The sequence below is a fragment of the Actinia tenebrosa genome, unplaced genomic scaffold (assembly GCF_029948245.1).
Source record: "Actinia tenebrosa isolate PJP-AT-01 unplaced genomic scaffold, QUT_ActTen_1.0 utg344__unscaffolded, whole genome shotgun sequence".
In the NCBI taxonomy this organism is placed as follows: domain Eukaryota; kingdom Metazoa; phylum Cnidaria; class Anthozoa; order Actiniaria; family Actiniidae; genus Actinia; species Actinia tenebrosa.
This window is the reverse complement of record NW_028292606.1, coordinates 14036-30509: the sequence shown is the minus strand read 5'-3', so window position 1 is coordinate 30509 and position 16474 is coordinate 14036. Positions and strand designations below refer to the sequence as shown.

The 16474-nt window shown below is 39.4% G+C and overlaps 1 pseudogene; it reads right to left on the bottom strand.

Annotated features, from left to right (window-relative positions):
• Window positions 1–8304: 8304 nt before the first annotated feature.
• On the bottom strand, window positions 8305–10092 carry LOC148904267 (uncharacterized; annotated as a pseudogene).
• Window positions 10093–16474: the final 6382 nt, after the last annotated feature.

Genomic DNA, 16474 nt, shown 5'->3' with positions numbered 1-16474 from the left:
TCGAGGACTGGGGTGTTGATCTGTATGCCATCAAGGCTAAGAATGGATCTTTTTGTTTCAAGATCTCCTTTGCTCTCTTGACAGCGCTTCCTGCTAGCCCGTTAGACTGCGGATAGTATGGACTCGAAGTTGTGTGCTTGAACCCATACTCCTTCGCAAAACTTGCAAAGTGTTCTGCCGCAAACTGTGGACCATTGTCGCTGACTAGCTCTTTCGGTATACCCCACCTGGCGAACATGCACTTTAACTTGGCAACCACGACTTTGGATGTCGTACTGGGTAAGTGCACAAGCTCCATGTACCGCGAATAGTAATCCATCACGACTAGGAATTCTTTTCCATCAAACGTTAATAGATCAGCTCCAACTCGGCTCCATGGACTGTCTGGCAAAGGCGATGTTATCAACGGTTCTCTCTTCTGAGCAGGTTTCTTTTGATGACAGAGATGACAACGGCTTACCTTGTCTTTGATGTCTGAGTTTATGCCAAACCACCATACAGATGTGCTTGCTCTCTCTTTACACTTGGAGATACCCTGATGGCCTTGGTGGATTAACTCGAGAATCCTTGGTTGCATTGCTTTAGGCACGACAATTCTTCCATCAAATATTAACAGTCTGTCGGCCACGGACAAGTGGGATTGGACGGAGAACAAGTCGTGCAGGTGGTTTGGGATCTCTCTTCCGTGTGTCGGCCATCCATTGATCGTGAGCTTAATTGCTTCGTGCAATGTGGTGTCGGCTTCAGTGGCTCGTCTAAATTCCTCTAAGCGGTCTTGTGACACAGGCCAGGTGCTAGTCACTGTGTTAACATATACGTTGACTTCTTCATGATCTTTAGTATCTGATTCGCTTGGACAGTTGACTGGATGTCTAGACAACGTGTCCGCTATGACGAGTTCTTTTCCTGGCACGTGCTGTGCTCGAGGGTTGTAACGCATCATTCTCATCAAAAGTCTTTGACATCTGACTGGTACAGCACTCAGGTCAGACCCATTGATAAGTGGTACCAACGGTTTGTGGTCTGTAAACAATCTGAACTCCTGTAGACCTCTGATGTATCTGTCGAACTTTTCACACGCCCACACTGATGCCAGACATTCTTTCTCAATCTGCGCATACTTTGTTTCAGCAGGCAGCAGCGAGCGAGAAGCAAATGCTATAGGCTTGAGAACGTTGTTTTCTTCCTGAAGTAATACGGCACCCAGCCCATAGCTACTTGCGTCCGCCGAGACGACGGTAGGCCTTGAAGGGTCGTAGAATGTCAACGTTGTGGCTTTGGTGAGGGCTTCTTTGACTTCCTTCAGTGCCTTCTTTTGTGGCGTTTTTTCCAGTCTGGCCATTGTAATTCTGCTTTCATAAAATCGAGTGATTTTGGCGGTTTTATCTGTGACATCTTTTCGAAACACACGTCCAAAAAGATTCTTCTAGATATGAGGTACCTAGTTTTCAGCAATATCTGTCTCCATTCGTCAGGATGGCTAAGATATTTTGAGATTTGGCTGCCACCATGTAATAAGTCAGAACGATTTAAGATGGCGAGCTCTGTCCTGCTTTAATACCACAGGGATCCCGTGCACACAGGTATCCCATGGCAGCTATGAACAACTGAATCACCAAGTAGCTTGAGATCCTTAGGTGATACAAGATCTGGGCCAGGGGCTTTCTTGGAATTTGCAGGTTTGATCACTTTTTGTTTAACAATATCCCAGTTCAGGTTGGTGCTACTTATTGTAGGAGTGACTCGACTAATTTGAGTTTTTAGAAGTGAGGTATCCATAGGCTCCTGGTGTTTAGTGAGATTTTCACTAATATTCACAAAAAGTCATTGAAGTGTTCTGCTTTCTTGAAGTCATCAATTATAGTATTATTGTTATTGTCCATGATTGGGCCAATGGTTCTAACTGTAGTTTTCCTAAGAACTTGGCTAGTTAGTTTCCAGAATTCTTTTGGATTTTTTGAGTCCTTAAAGAGCTTGTGCTAGTAAGTAGCTTCTGCCTTCTTCATCAGTTTCTTTACTTCATATCTCTTCTTCTTGTAGAGTTTATATCTTTGATTCATTTGCTTCCTAATGGAGGTGTTGATCCATGGTAGGGATTTATCTCTGATCTTAACTTCTCTAGATGGTACATGTTGATTTAAGACATCATCATATAGGTGTTCCCAGAGATACGAACTATCATCAATGTTGTATTTTAACCACAACAAGAAACAAGATGGCCACACTTATTCTGCTTTATTTTTCCACGTGCAGTTATGCTAATGAATTACATACATGCATAATATACGGAAGTAAATCTCTCTAGTAAGCGGAAGTAATATCTTACAATTACCCCCTCACTAATTCTGGTAAACTCAACAAGTCCTAGCTATCTTTGAGCTAATAGCTTAATGTTCAAAGTCCTTAAATCTAGAGGGCATTCGCACAACCCTCCCAGATCTGGTAGTCTTGACTTTGGGTGGTACTTCTTCTGGCACGCCTACCACTGGCGACAATACAGGTAGGGTCTTGCTCCAGTTGTGGCACATCACCTGGTGATTGGTCCGGTTGGTCCAGTTGACTTGGTTGACCCAAAACTGCTTCTGTGGTTGAAATCCCAACTGTCAAGATCGGTGGAGGTATGATGCATGATACAGCCTCGGTTTCACCATCATCAGTGTATTTGGCTACTCTTGTCCGTAACTGATCAGCATGCCGCTTCCAGACCACGCCCTTGGCACTAACATGATATAGCACCGGACCCAACTGTTTAACGACTTCACCTAGGACCCATTTGACACCACTAACAAAGTTTCTGGCCCAAACCTTGTCTCCAACAGTGAACACTTTCATGGGTTTGGTCTCGCTTGTGAGGAGCTTTTTATCAACTTGTCTCTTCGCTTCAGGCTTAAGAAGACCAAGCTTTGTCTTCAGTTTCCTCCCAAAAAGGAGCTGTGCGGGACTCTGTTCTGTGGTGGCATGGGGTGAAACACGGTAGGCTATGAGGAAGCAATCAAGTTTGTGCTGTAAGTCTCGACCAGTCAAGTCTGCCTTCACAGCGCGCTTGAAACTTTTAATCAAACGCTCAGCCATTCCGTTTGTAGAAGGGTGGTACGGTGCGCCCCTGATATGGCGAATGCCGTTGGACTGTGCAAAACGTTTGAACACTTCGGAGGTAAATTGGGGCCCGTAATCTGACACGATTTGCTCTGGCAACCCCATTCGGGCTAGAAGCGTGCGCAACGTTGCCACTGTTTCCTCTGCAGTAGTGTTCTTCATTAAGAATATCTCCGGCCATTTGGTGCTTGTGTCCACCACGACCAGTAACATTCGGCCCTGAAAAGGGCCTGCAAAGTCTATGTGTAGATGTTGCCAGGGCGAGGCTGGATACTCCCAGTGATGCAATGGTGTCGGCGCGGGATTGTTCGCGACTTGTTGACATCCATCGCACTCCTTCACTGTCCTTTCTATGTCTCCGTCCATCTGTGGCCACCAAGCGTAGCTCTGGCCCAGCCCCTCCTCCACAAATCTGTCCACACGAGCAAGATCAGGATCCCTTCGGGTTTCCCGTCTCAGGTCCCTTTCAGTGACTGGAAGGGTGTTTATTACAGTGGAGTAGAGGAAGCTAACACTGTCCAAACGGTCCCTTGGGGCCGCTGGTGAAGGTAGTCGGGATAATCCATCACAGTTTGCATGTTCCTTGGTTCCGCGATACCCAATCTCATATGAGAACGCGCCCAAAAACAGACACCATCGCTGAATTCGGGCTGCACTTGTCACTGGGACGGCTCTTTTTGGATCCATTAGGAACTTCAACGGTTGGTGATCTGTAATCAGCTTGAAGTGCCATCCTTCGATACTAATCGGTCTCTCAGGCGATCATTTCGCATGGCATTACTGAACTTACACTCACTTGCTAGGTGCTTTAAAACAGCTACGTAATCTTTAACTGACTCACCGTCCCTTCTAGATCGGTTATCGAAGTCAAATCGTGCTACTAAGGCAGATTTTTCCGGCTTGACATGATTTTTAAGTCGCCCAAAAATAACATCATATGTCGTACCTTCGTCGGTTGGTTTGGCGGTTATAAGTAAATCCTTTAATAACTGATACATCTCCGGCGACAAATTTGCCAGTAGAATTGCCTTCTTTGTCTTGGGGTCTTCTATTTTATTCGCAATGAAGTAGAAATCCATTTGTTCAGTGTAAGTTTCCCAGTCGGTACCCTTTTGATATTTCGCTATTTTGCCGTAGCAAAATGAACTCACTTTACTAGGTGCTTCTCCGCCCGGCATTTCGACACAATAGCTGATTCGACGGCTTCTTCGCTGAGAACTTTTCCTTAGGACCTTCTCTCCCAACTTTAGGCTGATTTGGATCCCGTCCTCGTCGTCAATTTGTTGTATTTTAACCACAACAAGCAACAAGATGGCCACACTTATTCTGCTTTATTTTTCCAGGTGCAGTTATGCTAATGAATTACATACATGCATAATATACGGAAGTGAATCTCTCTAGTAAGCAGAAGTAATATCTTACAATCAATGTCATCGAATATACCAGCTATATTGCTTACTATCAATCACGTGACTTTTTGGAGTTGACTGGGGGGCAAACAAGCGGTTGACTGGGGGGCAACTAGCGGATGCTAAGTCAAAACACATCAAAATAAGTCCTCAAACTATTGTATTTGACTATTTTCACAACATCAAACCAGAAAACAAGAGATCAAAACAACCTCCAGGATTCTATAAGCCATCAAAAAAGAGCTATTACCGGAAGTGACGTCTATTGATAGCAACCTATTGCCAAGGTGCCTGATCAAAATCATATCTTAGTTGATTTTTGTCCACTGACTTATAATCCTTTATTTTAATGACCTTTGGCTTAGCATTACTTCTTGCAACCTTTAGGACAGCAAAAATTAGATGATGATCAGAAGTACCAAGATTAACAGAGCCAGATTTTTGGACTTTTGATGGTTGGCTAGTAATGATAAGGTCAATTAGTGACTGGTAGTTGGCTGTGATACGAGTTAGACTGCTTATAACATTTGCAAGACTAAAACTTTGCATGATATTCTTTAGTCGTCTATCAAGGTTGGATTCATTGTTACCTGAATTATTGAGCAGGTCACAGTTAAAGTCACCAATGAGAACAATGTTCTTTCTCTTCAACCTGATGTTCGCAAACATTTCTCTAAAGGTTCCAAAAAAGGAAGTGTTTTGTAGACTGATTATACCTCTCTTTTCGTAAAGCTCTAAGTACGTAGAGGGACCTATTTGCCTTAATGAGTTTGGATTTAACATTATATGAGTATTTACCATCCTGTTGGAAAGTAACTCCTAAAATAACATTATCTTTACACTGTGGAATATTTAAAATAGGCTCATAAAGGTCGTTATTGCTTTTCTCTTACGGAAAGTGATCTCTTTACACTTTGTAGAGTTACAAGACAAAGAATTTTCTTCCGATTTTGTCAGTCCTGCACCATTTCTGTTAACTGAAGCAATTGCTTCCTTTGTCCTTTCAGCAACCTTGTGATGATAAGCGATTGTTGATCTGACATCGTCGCTTGCAAAGAAGTCTTACAGTTTCTGACACTCATGACCGTTGATGTGCTGTGCTCTCTTCTCGTACACTGAGTGTTTGATACGTCCTTTCTGTTGCACTTCCACAATCCCGAGTGATGCATTTCTTTTGCTCATTGTTAAGAGCACTTAAATGGGACAATTGGTAAACTTGCAAACGGCCCTTGCTGGGAATGCAACATCTTCGCATTTTTGCTTTCGACTGTTGTCCGAGGCAACATAGTAGTCTTTCATTGCTAATACGCAGTGTGGGTTACATTCTTTTTGCAGATACTGCAAGAAAATGGATGTCCACGTTCGATGTAACTTATTGGTTTGGTTGATCTCTTTTTCAAACCTTCCCATACGTCAATGGGAATAACAAATCTTTGTGAGGATTGCTAGGGAAAGCTGGACAACCTGCCATATGTCTAACAGTTTCCCTTGAAAATTTTTCCTGTAAAACGGCAAATGCACCGACTATGAAGGGAATTAAATAGTCCCGTATTTTTTACACAGGCTATAATATGATTCACTACTATGCTTCACATGATATTCATTGCTCATGTTTTGCAATTTAAAGGAAAAGTCGAAAGCGAAGAACACGACTTGCTTTTTATATAAATTTGAATAGATAATTCGCAAATACTTCCATCTCCATCGTTTCCCTCTTTCAAATTCTCACCACCGTCTTGTTCATCATCTGGTTCACCATGGTCCTTTTCTGGATCCTCCAACTCTGCAATCCAGGCACCAACTACATCGTTGAGCTCATTTGCCGGTGCAATTGCCTTTTTCCAATATTCTTCTGCCTCCCGAAGTTCGTCGTCCTCTGTAATGCGGTCAGCATACGCATTGCGGGCGGCGGCAAAATCTTTTGTTAATTGATCAAACTCCATCATTCGTTCCTTTACTGCCATAAGATTGCAGTCAGCAATCCACAGCTATTATAATTCTTGTTTCTGCCGCTTTTGCTAAGGCACGACGTGACTTGAGATGGGCAATTTCATCTTGTAATTCATTAGGTTGTTCGACGATCTCAACATTTTCTTCTCCAGACATATTTACACCAAATAAACCCAAAACAACGGCACAAATATAACTTGAATTGATATCTACTTCGTGATATTATACAAGTATCTTGAATTCGGTACCTGTCCTAACGGCGATAATTCCAACCACGGCGATAATACTTCCAGAACGATTATAATATTTCCAGCGATAGCGATAATTCTTCCAGATTGACGATAATATTTCCAACAATGGCGTTAATTTTTCGAACTGTAACGCACTTATCAGGCCTTAGGGTACACGACGTTCAAACGAAGCCATTAAACCCAGTATTTTGAACACGCCTTTGTAGTTTAATCGACAAATGACATGGTTCGACACAAAATTACATGGTTCGAAAACTACAAAAAAAAAAAAAAAAAGAAAGTAAATAAAGGTTACAAAACTACAATAAATAAAGAGAAATTACAACCAAATATATAGAGGAAATCCTTACTTACATTACTGGGCCTTTTGGTAATGAATAGAAGTCGGGAAGTAGAAATGAAACGTACAAAATATAATAACAAATTATATTATTGGCACATGGTTTCTTCTGCCTTACGTCTCCCCCAAAACGTTTTTTATACGTCTTATTCTTCCGCGCGACTCCGCTGACCGGAAGTGCCAAAAGAAAAAAGTCCGAATAAATTATAACAATATTAACGACAAAACGGTTCTGTTTCAAAAAATGTTCAGCCATTACAATGGCAAATTGGCATTTGCTGAAGCCATGCTTAAGACCTGGTTCACTGGGGTACGTAACGAGGCCATATTGCCTCCCTGATGTGTGATAACAGTTTGGGCATTTGTTGAAGCCATGAAGAATTTTAAAACTATCGTTATTTAATCTCAACAGGGGCACCCAGTTTGAGGGCTTCCCCCTGTTTTTTTTTTTCTCGTGGTTTATTACTTGAAAACAGATGCAATTAGATCTTTGTCTTCATCACTGAAATGACAAAAACATATTGGTATTAAATTAATGAACACTAGACATTTTCCCCAACTGTCCTCCAGAATGGTTAGTTCAGTTACATATGTTCATTATCTCCCCACACCTCAATACATGTACTCCCATGTCTCTATAGGTAAACGTACTTACATCTGGAGACGTTCTTCCTTTTTGATTTCCTCTTCCTTTTGCGTAGAAGCAAAACAGATTCTAGTGTTAATTGTTTGGAAGAAAACAATTAATTCCTTTCTGCTTATTTTCATATTTCTTTGGTCATCTGATGTATTTGAATAGACTTGTCAGACGTTGCGAAAAGAGCCTAAATATGATTGATGCAATTTTCATCTTGGGCTTTTGGTATATGTAAATAATCTGATAATCTAACAAAACACTCAACTTCGTTTGCTTATGCATAACTTCTTCACACATTTGAAGGGACTTGAGCTTATATAAGTCAGTAAAGCTGTCCTTATATGGAGTGGAAAGAAATGTTTAGGATGGTAAGCCTGTGACCTGAACTTTCAAGACTAGCTGACTAAGACAACCACAAGTTTCAGAAACAAAAAAGAACATATCCTTGAGTAACGTGTTCAAATACATTAAAAAAATTCAAAGGCTTTTCGTAATTGCCTTCATATTTTTGTACTTCTTTCCAATTTTTAAGATTGAAGGTTATCATAAAGACATCTCAAATTACCTGGTGAAGTATTTGGCCATGTTCAAAGCTGCTTTGAAAATCCAAGGACAGGTTCTTCAGCTTGACTCGAATTCAGCAAATGTTGCTGATAAGATGTTACCTCGATCCACACAGATGTAATTTGTCTCACCCACTGAGGTCTCAGCATCATCAACCACCTCAAGGGCCCTTCCTTTAATCATGTTCTGTTGTAGAAACCTCAAGATTTCTGTGGGGTCAGTGAGTGACTTCTCATTGATTTCTTTGATCAAGGCATCATAGGTATCATAGGATGTGTCATCAAGGGTATCATGTACTAGGACATTCTCATTGAGAGTGTTGTTATCACTGACAGTTTCACTGGGTGCCTCTTCATTCTTTGCTTCAAGAAAGGTTTGTTTTCTGTTACAGGGGGTGGACTATCAGGTACAAGGATAGTAGTCTTGCTATGGCTCTCTTCTTGCTTTAAGGCAGACTTCATTAGGTCTTCATCATTTGGGTCATCAATTTTTTCAGAGTAAAGAAATTGAAAGCCTTCCTTCACTTCCACGTACAACAAACGTTGCCCTGCTAGTTTCTTGACAACAGAAAAATTGGACTCGGTTTTGGGACCAAGTTCCAAAACAGACACTTTTTTCTGTCAGACTTTGACGAAACCAAAGTCATTCTTGCCAGTAATTGGGAATTTCTTGAGAAGGGACTGCCTGATAGCTTCTCTGATGGATTTTTCGTCATCCTCTTCAGAAAGCATAACCATACAGTTTGCAATAACGGAGTCCCACTTTAAATTGTAGTCTTCTTCTTCTTCTTCATAATTCTGACACTTAATCAAGGCAAATTCCATGGCTTTGGTTTTGTCTTTCTTGGATTTTGGTTGCGTGTTTTTTGACTCCGCAGTACATCTTGTGTATGGGGCTGTGGCTCTAAGATCGACTTAGTCTTCGATAAACCCCACCTGATATGCTAGCGCTTAGTAATTTTCTAGCTTTCTGAACAACCTCTTGAGCAGAGCTACAAGAACCGGCGTTAGAGTTGGAATCACTTGAGCCACCACGTAAGAGTTTGGAAGCCTCCTCCAGTAGTTTTGAAACATACTGAATCCGTTAATCTGAACTATTATTTCCCATCGCCATTGTGTTCGTAAAGGAATGTGATAAAAATATAGAGCTGTTTATAAAAAGACTGCTTTAACTTTTAAAGTAAAAAGCTATAAAAAACTAGCAAGACGAAAGAACCAGAAGGTAAACATGCACTACACTACCGTCACACAACACCGCGGTCAAACGTCTGCGCATGCGTCAGCCTAAAAAACAAAATGGCGGTCGAAACAGCACATGTTAATTGCCGAAAATTATTTTCATCGTTCAAATATACAATTTTAATGAACAAAGATCGTGGAATCAAACATCTACATACCAAGACGGAAGATCAAGGTTATATTTCAATTTCCCACGGCTTATCCCATTGGATGGCGAACAATTTAATCTAAAATCTACTAGCACAAGTCAGGATGCAAGGCTCGACATCAAAGCTGGATCGTTTTGGGCACAGGGAGTAACTGCATTTTTTGATGTAAGAGTATCGCATGTTAATTCCAAGAGCAACCAAAACAAATCCACTTCTACAATCTTCAAGGATCAAGAAAGCGAAAAAAAGAAAAAGTACCAGCAAAGAGTAATCGATGTCGATATGGGAACTTTTACGCCCTTAGTTTTTGGTACAAATGGAGGGATGGGGGCAGAATGCCAGATTTTTCTAAAGCACCTTACTGAGAAATTAACCAAGACGACAGGGGACAGATATGCAAGTACTATAACATGGATTAGAACTCGATTATCTTTTGAAATAATTAAGTCAGTACACATGTGTGTCAGGGGGACAAGAACCCCTTTTTTTAAGGACAATGAATTCTTGAATGACTTTAATCTTAACGCCAATGTAGCGGAAATTTAGAAATATTTAGATTTTAACAATAAATGTATAGTTTTAATATAGTATTATATCAGTGTGAAGAGGTGGACTCGTGTTTTGAGCTATTAATTTATTTTACAAATATGTTTTCTTAGATAACATAAATAAGTAAATATGATATATATTTGTTATTTTATATTTATAATCTCTCCTTTTTTTGTTTTATAATTATAGCAATATTCTTATCACGTCTCATATTATAATGAATTGTTAGTTAATTATTATTGTCAATAAAGTTATGATGAATGTTAGGATATATTTGGTAAGTAAATATGCAGGCAATGATGAGAATTTTTTTAATGCGATACGCTTCCCATCTGGTATATACGTACGCAAACTGGACCAACTTTTTCGAATCTTTACATCATTTTCCTAGCTCATCTCATTAGATTTTTGGAAATTATTTCCTCCTAAGTACTTAACTTTAAGCTTTAATAATCTGCATACTTCACATCCTTGATTCAATGAACTACAGTTATTTAATAACTTTCAGGGTGTGATTCAGATCGCAGAATACTCTGGTAACTGATCAAAATTTTCCGGCTAAAATTACCAGCGTCTTGCGTCATGACATGATTTTATCCGGCTAGTTCATGATCTTCTCTATCATTAAAAAAGTTAAAGAAAACCCTGAACTTTATAGGCTCACAAGTCAATCTGTGTGCTCTGAAAGTCGTTCCTCTCAGCTCACTTACATAGGTATGACATTATTATTTCTTGTCAATGAGTAGAATGGAATGGATGATCAGTGAAACTGGATGAACGTCAGGGTGCACAGACTAATTCGTGGGCTGATGATACGTTTTAACCAAATCAAGAACTCCTCTGTGTGAGCAATGTCTGACTGGCCAACTAAAGCCCCATAATTGCCATGTTTATGGCTGTCCATGATGATAACTCCTTGACCAGAACCAACAAATGACACAGTTAGGTCATTAATTATCACGATAGCAGCTACATTGGGTTCATGAGTCAATCTTTGCAAGTAGAAGCCTAAAGAGGAGTGTAACACATTCAGGTTTTGTAGACAGAATTCCAAATCAAAAGATTCTTCCACTGTAACATTTCCAAGTTGCTGTCTGACATGAGGGATGGCCTCAGTTACTGAAAAATTGATTGGTCATTGACCTGTGACTCTGTCATGAATTTGGTTTTTGACAATTTGAAGAGCCATTTGACCAAACCAACTTGATGGGAGAGTACAGACATTGGGATTAAAAAGAAGATTGTTCCTATTTGTCATGAAAGATTTACAAAGTAGTAGAGAGATGAATGTACATGCATTAGAACCTTGCCTGTTGTTGAAGTCAGATTGTGATAGAAATTCTGGAAAATAGAACAAATTAAATCCATTATTTCTTTGCAGTGAAATTTGAATCCTGAAATTGTTTCCAGCTTGAGGTTGTGCAGAATTGGATAAAGTAGCTGTAGCACTAGAAGTATTTGCTGACCGCTGTTGAAATTGATCAAGCTGTGGTACATCAAAGCTGTCCAGAACAGAATCAATTTGCTGCTGGAACTCTGGGGAATCATAGAATTCGGGATCATGTTGATTGTTACTATTATTCACGTTGTCATCCTCTGTTATTTCTTCTTGGGCAGTACTTGTTGTTGATGACTCTTTTGTCTTTTCCAAGAGGGATTTATTGAAAGCCTCAGAAAGTGTACCTGCAGTTTGTACTAGAAACGCTTCACAATTTATGCATCTTTCACAGCATTCAGCATGGTAGGTATGGCCACAAGCCATACATTGTACGTTTTGATGATTTTGAATGTTACAATGTTGACTGTCACGAAATTTGCTGATGTCAGGTAAAAGACTTGGGTTGACTGGTTTTCTCTTGTCCTCAGATTTATAGGCCAGAGGTAAAGCAGTTGATTTTACTGTAGTGTTAAAGGAAGTCAGATGATAATTGGCTTTTCCTTTGTATTTTGTTCCTTTTTTGTTCATCTCTCTTGGAATCTAGAATGACAAAATATGTAGGAATTTAAAAATGATATGCACCTATGTCTATGTATTGTTGTACACATAAGTATGCATAGCTAGCTGAGTAATCTTTTGCTTTCCAAGTTTCTGTATCTCCCAGAGTGCTTATACCACAGCACATGTTTATATGTTTTATATTTCTTTTTATTAATTTCCCCTAACATTTAATAGGAATTATCCATTGTAGATAAAGACAGTACTATCGGACTATATCTGTTTTGATTTTCCTATATTACCAGCAATATTTTTGAATAATTCAAGGAGGAGCTCTGCTGTTTTTCCACTGATGAGTCTGAAGTCTTGATCACACAGGCCTCTTTTATATGGTCTTGTAAATGATTGGTAAAAGGTTTTATTGGACTTGGATTGGGCAATGGAGATTGCTGCATTCCTTATTTCATTAGCATTATTCTGTGGTTGGATGACTGATCTCAGTGCAGAATGCCGTATTTCAACCTTTTTCTCAGTTATCACAGAGAGAAAATTTTGCTTTAGCCTGTAGTATTCTGGAAAATTAAGATTCTGATGGTATAGGTCACTTAACATTGACAACGTGGCCCTGTCATAATGGTGACGTTCCCATATAATAAACAGAATAGTTATGCGTGCCATCAAAGGAATGTAATTGTCAAGGTTTCCTGATCTAAATAAAACAGGATAGTGGAAAAGTGCCATGGGTACAACTTCTTCAAGAATGTGCAGTATGCAGACATATTCCAAGTCTTTGCAAATTTTAAATTTTGTCATCACCTTCTGGCGGATATGAAGCCAACCAAAGTAAACAGCCACTAGGAGGACATAAGCTCTTAAAGGTTTCAGTTTCCTTGGCATCTGTGTTTCAAACACTTTTTCATAGATATCAGAAAAGAAAAAGTGGTATTCTTTGATCACATCTTCATTCATATTCAGTGAGACATGAAAAGGCCCTTGCTCAGGAATGAATGGCAGTACTGGAGAAGATTCATTTTCTTCTTGTGATATTATTTTGTTGGTGAAGTACCATGTTGGCCAGTCACCAGGCATTGGAACAACAAAGGAATGGAGATATTGAACTAATTGAGGACACAAAGAAAGGCAATGTTCAATGGCTTCCTTATAATTTTCCATGCTCTTCAATTGATGCTCAAACTCGTCAATCAATAAACATGAATCTATTGTTTGTAGATCATCATGAGATGTTTCAGAGTAAACCCCAGAACAAATAAATAATTAATTTCTAATCTCTTTCTTTCTCAATGTTTGACCAGAGAAGGGAGATTGTAGAATAAAGAGGAAAATTTACAGAACATTCTTAAAACATTTGGCACAAATCTTGCATCTACAATAATGTAATTGTTGCATAGAATCATTAATTAATCAGAATACATATATATATATATATATATATATTATATGATAGATATATATATATATGATATATATATGATATATATACAGTGTATATATACACTTATTTCAATAAAGTTAGTCACCAAAAAACCTAGAAAGCTGAGATCACCGAGGATCATGGGAAACTTTTAATATAGAATAGAATAGAATACCTTTATTTAAACACGATAAAATTGAAAGCTAAAAGCTTGTGGGGTCGTGCATAAAATAAATTAAATAAAATATAATATAAGTATGAATCTGTAAAAATATAGCTAATTAACTTAGATAACTTTAAATATCTTATATATAATTCTCACACACATTCACATACACAAACTGCGCAAGCTATTAGACCCGCCAGGGGCAGAAAACACAGACAAATGCGGTGAACACCGTGTCAATAGGCATTCACCTCATCTGAACAGCACCCGCCACCCATAGCGAGTCCAACAGCCCGCGCAGTTACATTCACTCCATAATAAAAATAATGTTACATATATACAAAGTCCTTTTTTCTAAAGCGAGACGTCGAGGCAGTAGAGTCAAAATTGAAATTTATAAAATAGTCCTTGGCACTGAGCTGTACTTTGATGTCCTTAAAATTTGAATGTGTTACCTTATCAATATTACAAATTATTAGATTCCATAGAACTGAGCCTCGATACACCAATGAGTCCTTTAAAAATCTGCTTTCAAACCTTGGAATTGCGAGAGTTTCATTTCCGCGTAAAGAATATTTACCATTGCGCTTTATAAAAATACTTTCTGATAAAGATTCTGGTAGACTACGATTGCTTGCTTTATGAAAAATCTTAAATATTTCTAATTTATAATCTAACTTAATTGTTGTCCATTTGTCAAATGCAAGTACATCAGATGACGCCATATCTTTGGGTAAATTGAAGATAATCCTAGCTGCCCTACAATGTAATCTCTCGATGGAATTGAAAATTTCTGAATTACAGCACGAACCCCATAAAACTAAGCCATATTTTACAGAGGGCAAAATTACTCTAAAGTAGAAGTTCCGTAAGATATCCTTAGGTAGAAATCTTGAACGTTTTAGCAGTTCTAATTTGTTGACAAAGTTCTTCTTTAGTTCCAACGCATGTGGTACCCAACTAAGCTTGCCGTCCACAGTCATACCCAGAAGACGCGTTTCTGAAACGTATCGTAAAACTGAGTTGCCCAGAAGCACAGGAGCTAACGGTCCAGTAATGGTCTTCCTGCTAATTATCATCACTTCGCTTTTTCCTGGATGTGGTGTTAAACGGTTGACCAAGCACCAGCTATAAACTTCTCGTAAGGCTTTATTGAGATGAGAGACAGCAATATCTGCAGATTCGCCGATACAGAAAATTGTTGTGTCATCTGCATACATATACGACGATCCTGAGACAACAACAGATGGTAAATCGTTAGCAAATAGTGTAAAGAGTGTTGGACCTAACACGGATCCTTGAGGAATTCCGGTAGACACTGGCAGCAGTTCAGACAAGTAACAAACAAGTAAAGCTTTTGATACAATTTGCAGCTTGAGGACGCCCAGAAGAGGTGAGACTGTAACTGGTAAAAGATCTAAAATCCATCAACAGTTATTAAAGCGGTTGAAACATGTAAAATGTAACTACCAATAATCCTTGTTGGTCTCAGCTTTGTAGCTTTTCAGGCGACTAACTTTATTGAAATAAGTGTATATATAAACACTAAATAACTTACCTGAATTCTTTGATTTGTTTTCTCAGGTTGTTTGGAGATATCAATTTCAAATCTTGTGGCAAGGTTTCCAAATATGTGTTTTTCATGGAAGAAATGCAATCTTTTAATGGATTAATGACATATCGTAGTACAATTCCACCTCTGCAGAAATGAGAACTTCCATTTAACTTCACCTCAACGAGACTGTGCCTGTTTGTGGTACTTGTGAATGGAATGGCATTTACAGATTTGTGGATATCCACCAAGCAGCAGTAAGGGGGACTCGCGACCGCCTCCGCGAAAGCCCCGAATAACACGGGTATTACAGGCGTTAAAACGAAGGGAATGCCGACGGCGGCCTTGGCGAATGCCTCCTTACTGCTGCTCTTTTAGGTAACTCAAACGATGGTTAAGATCTGCCTGTTATATATGGATGCAATTAAGAGCATTAAGAACAAGACTGTGCGTAAGCTCAGGACTCAGGTGTTGAATAATCTCGATGCCGACTTTGCCTTTACAACATTCATGGAAGGTGATACAGATGAAACGATGACCGATGAAAGAGCAGCAAGAATAATCGACTTAATACCTGACGGAAATTACCGTTTGGAGTTAACTTTCATAAAATACATGGATGGCGAGTGGATCATTGAAAAGGGACGTAATCCTATTAGAGCGTCCGGAAAGAAGAACCTATTCGTTTTGAACCAAGATACGCACCCAGGAGCATTGGTAGGAATTGATATGATGTTCTACGAAGTGGCTTACCCTGTTACCGTAGTCATTTACGGGGCGTATGAATTGAAAACGCCCGACACAAAGAAGTTGAAACCAATGAGACATCCTGGTAATTGCGTAGGTAAGTTTGTAAGGGAGTTCTTTGAAGATTCCTCCCGTGGTGGTAAGCTCACCTTAAAGAGGCGAGAAGCCATTAGGAAATGGGAGAACGCCACTTATAAGGCAGGAACTACTATTGCCAACATTAAAAAGTTGGAAACAGCGTTGGAACGACGCATCCACGTAAAGGATATCACAGACGGGTTCATTTACTCCGGAACTCATAAGTACGGAGGTCGTGGTGCTCCCATAGTCATTTACCAACACAATGCACACGCCTGGCGGGAACTAAGGTTTCCCAAGAAGAAGGAAATCAAGGTCTACGAGACGTCTCCGTTAGCAGATCTGATTCATGAGAATTCTATCTGGTTAATGGATGCAAA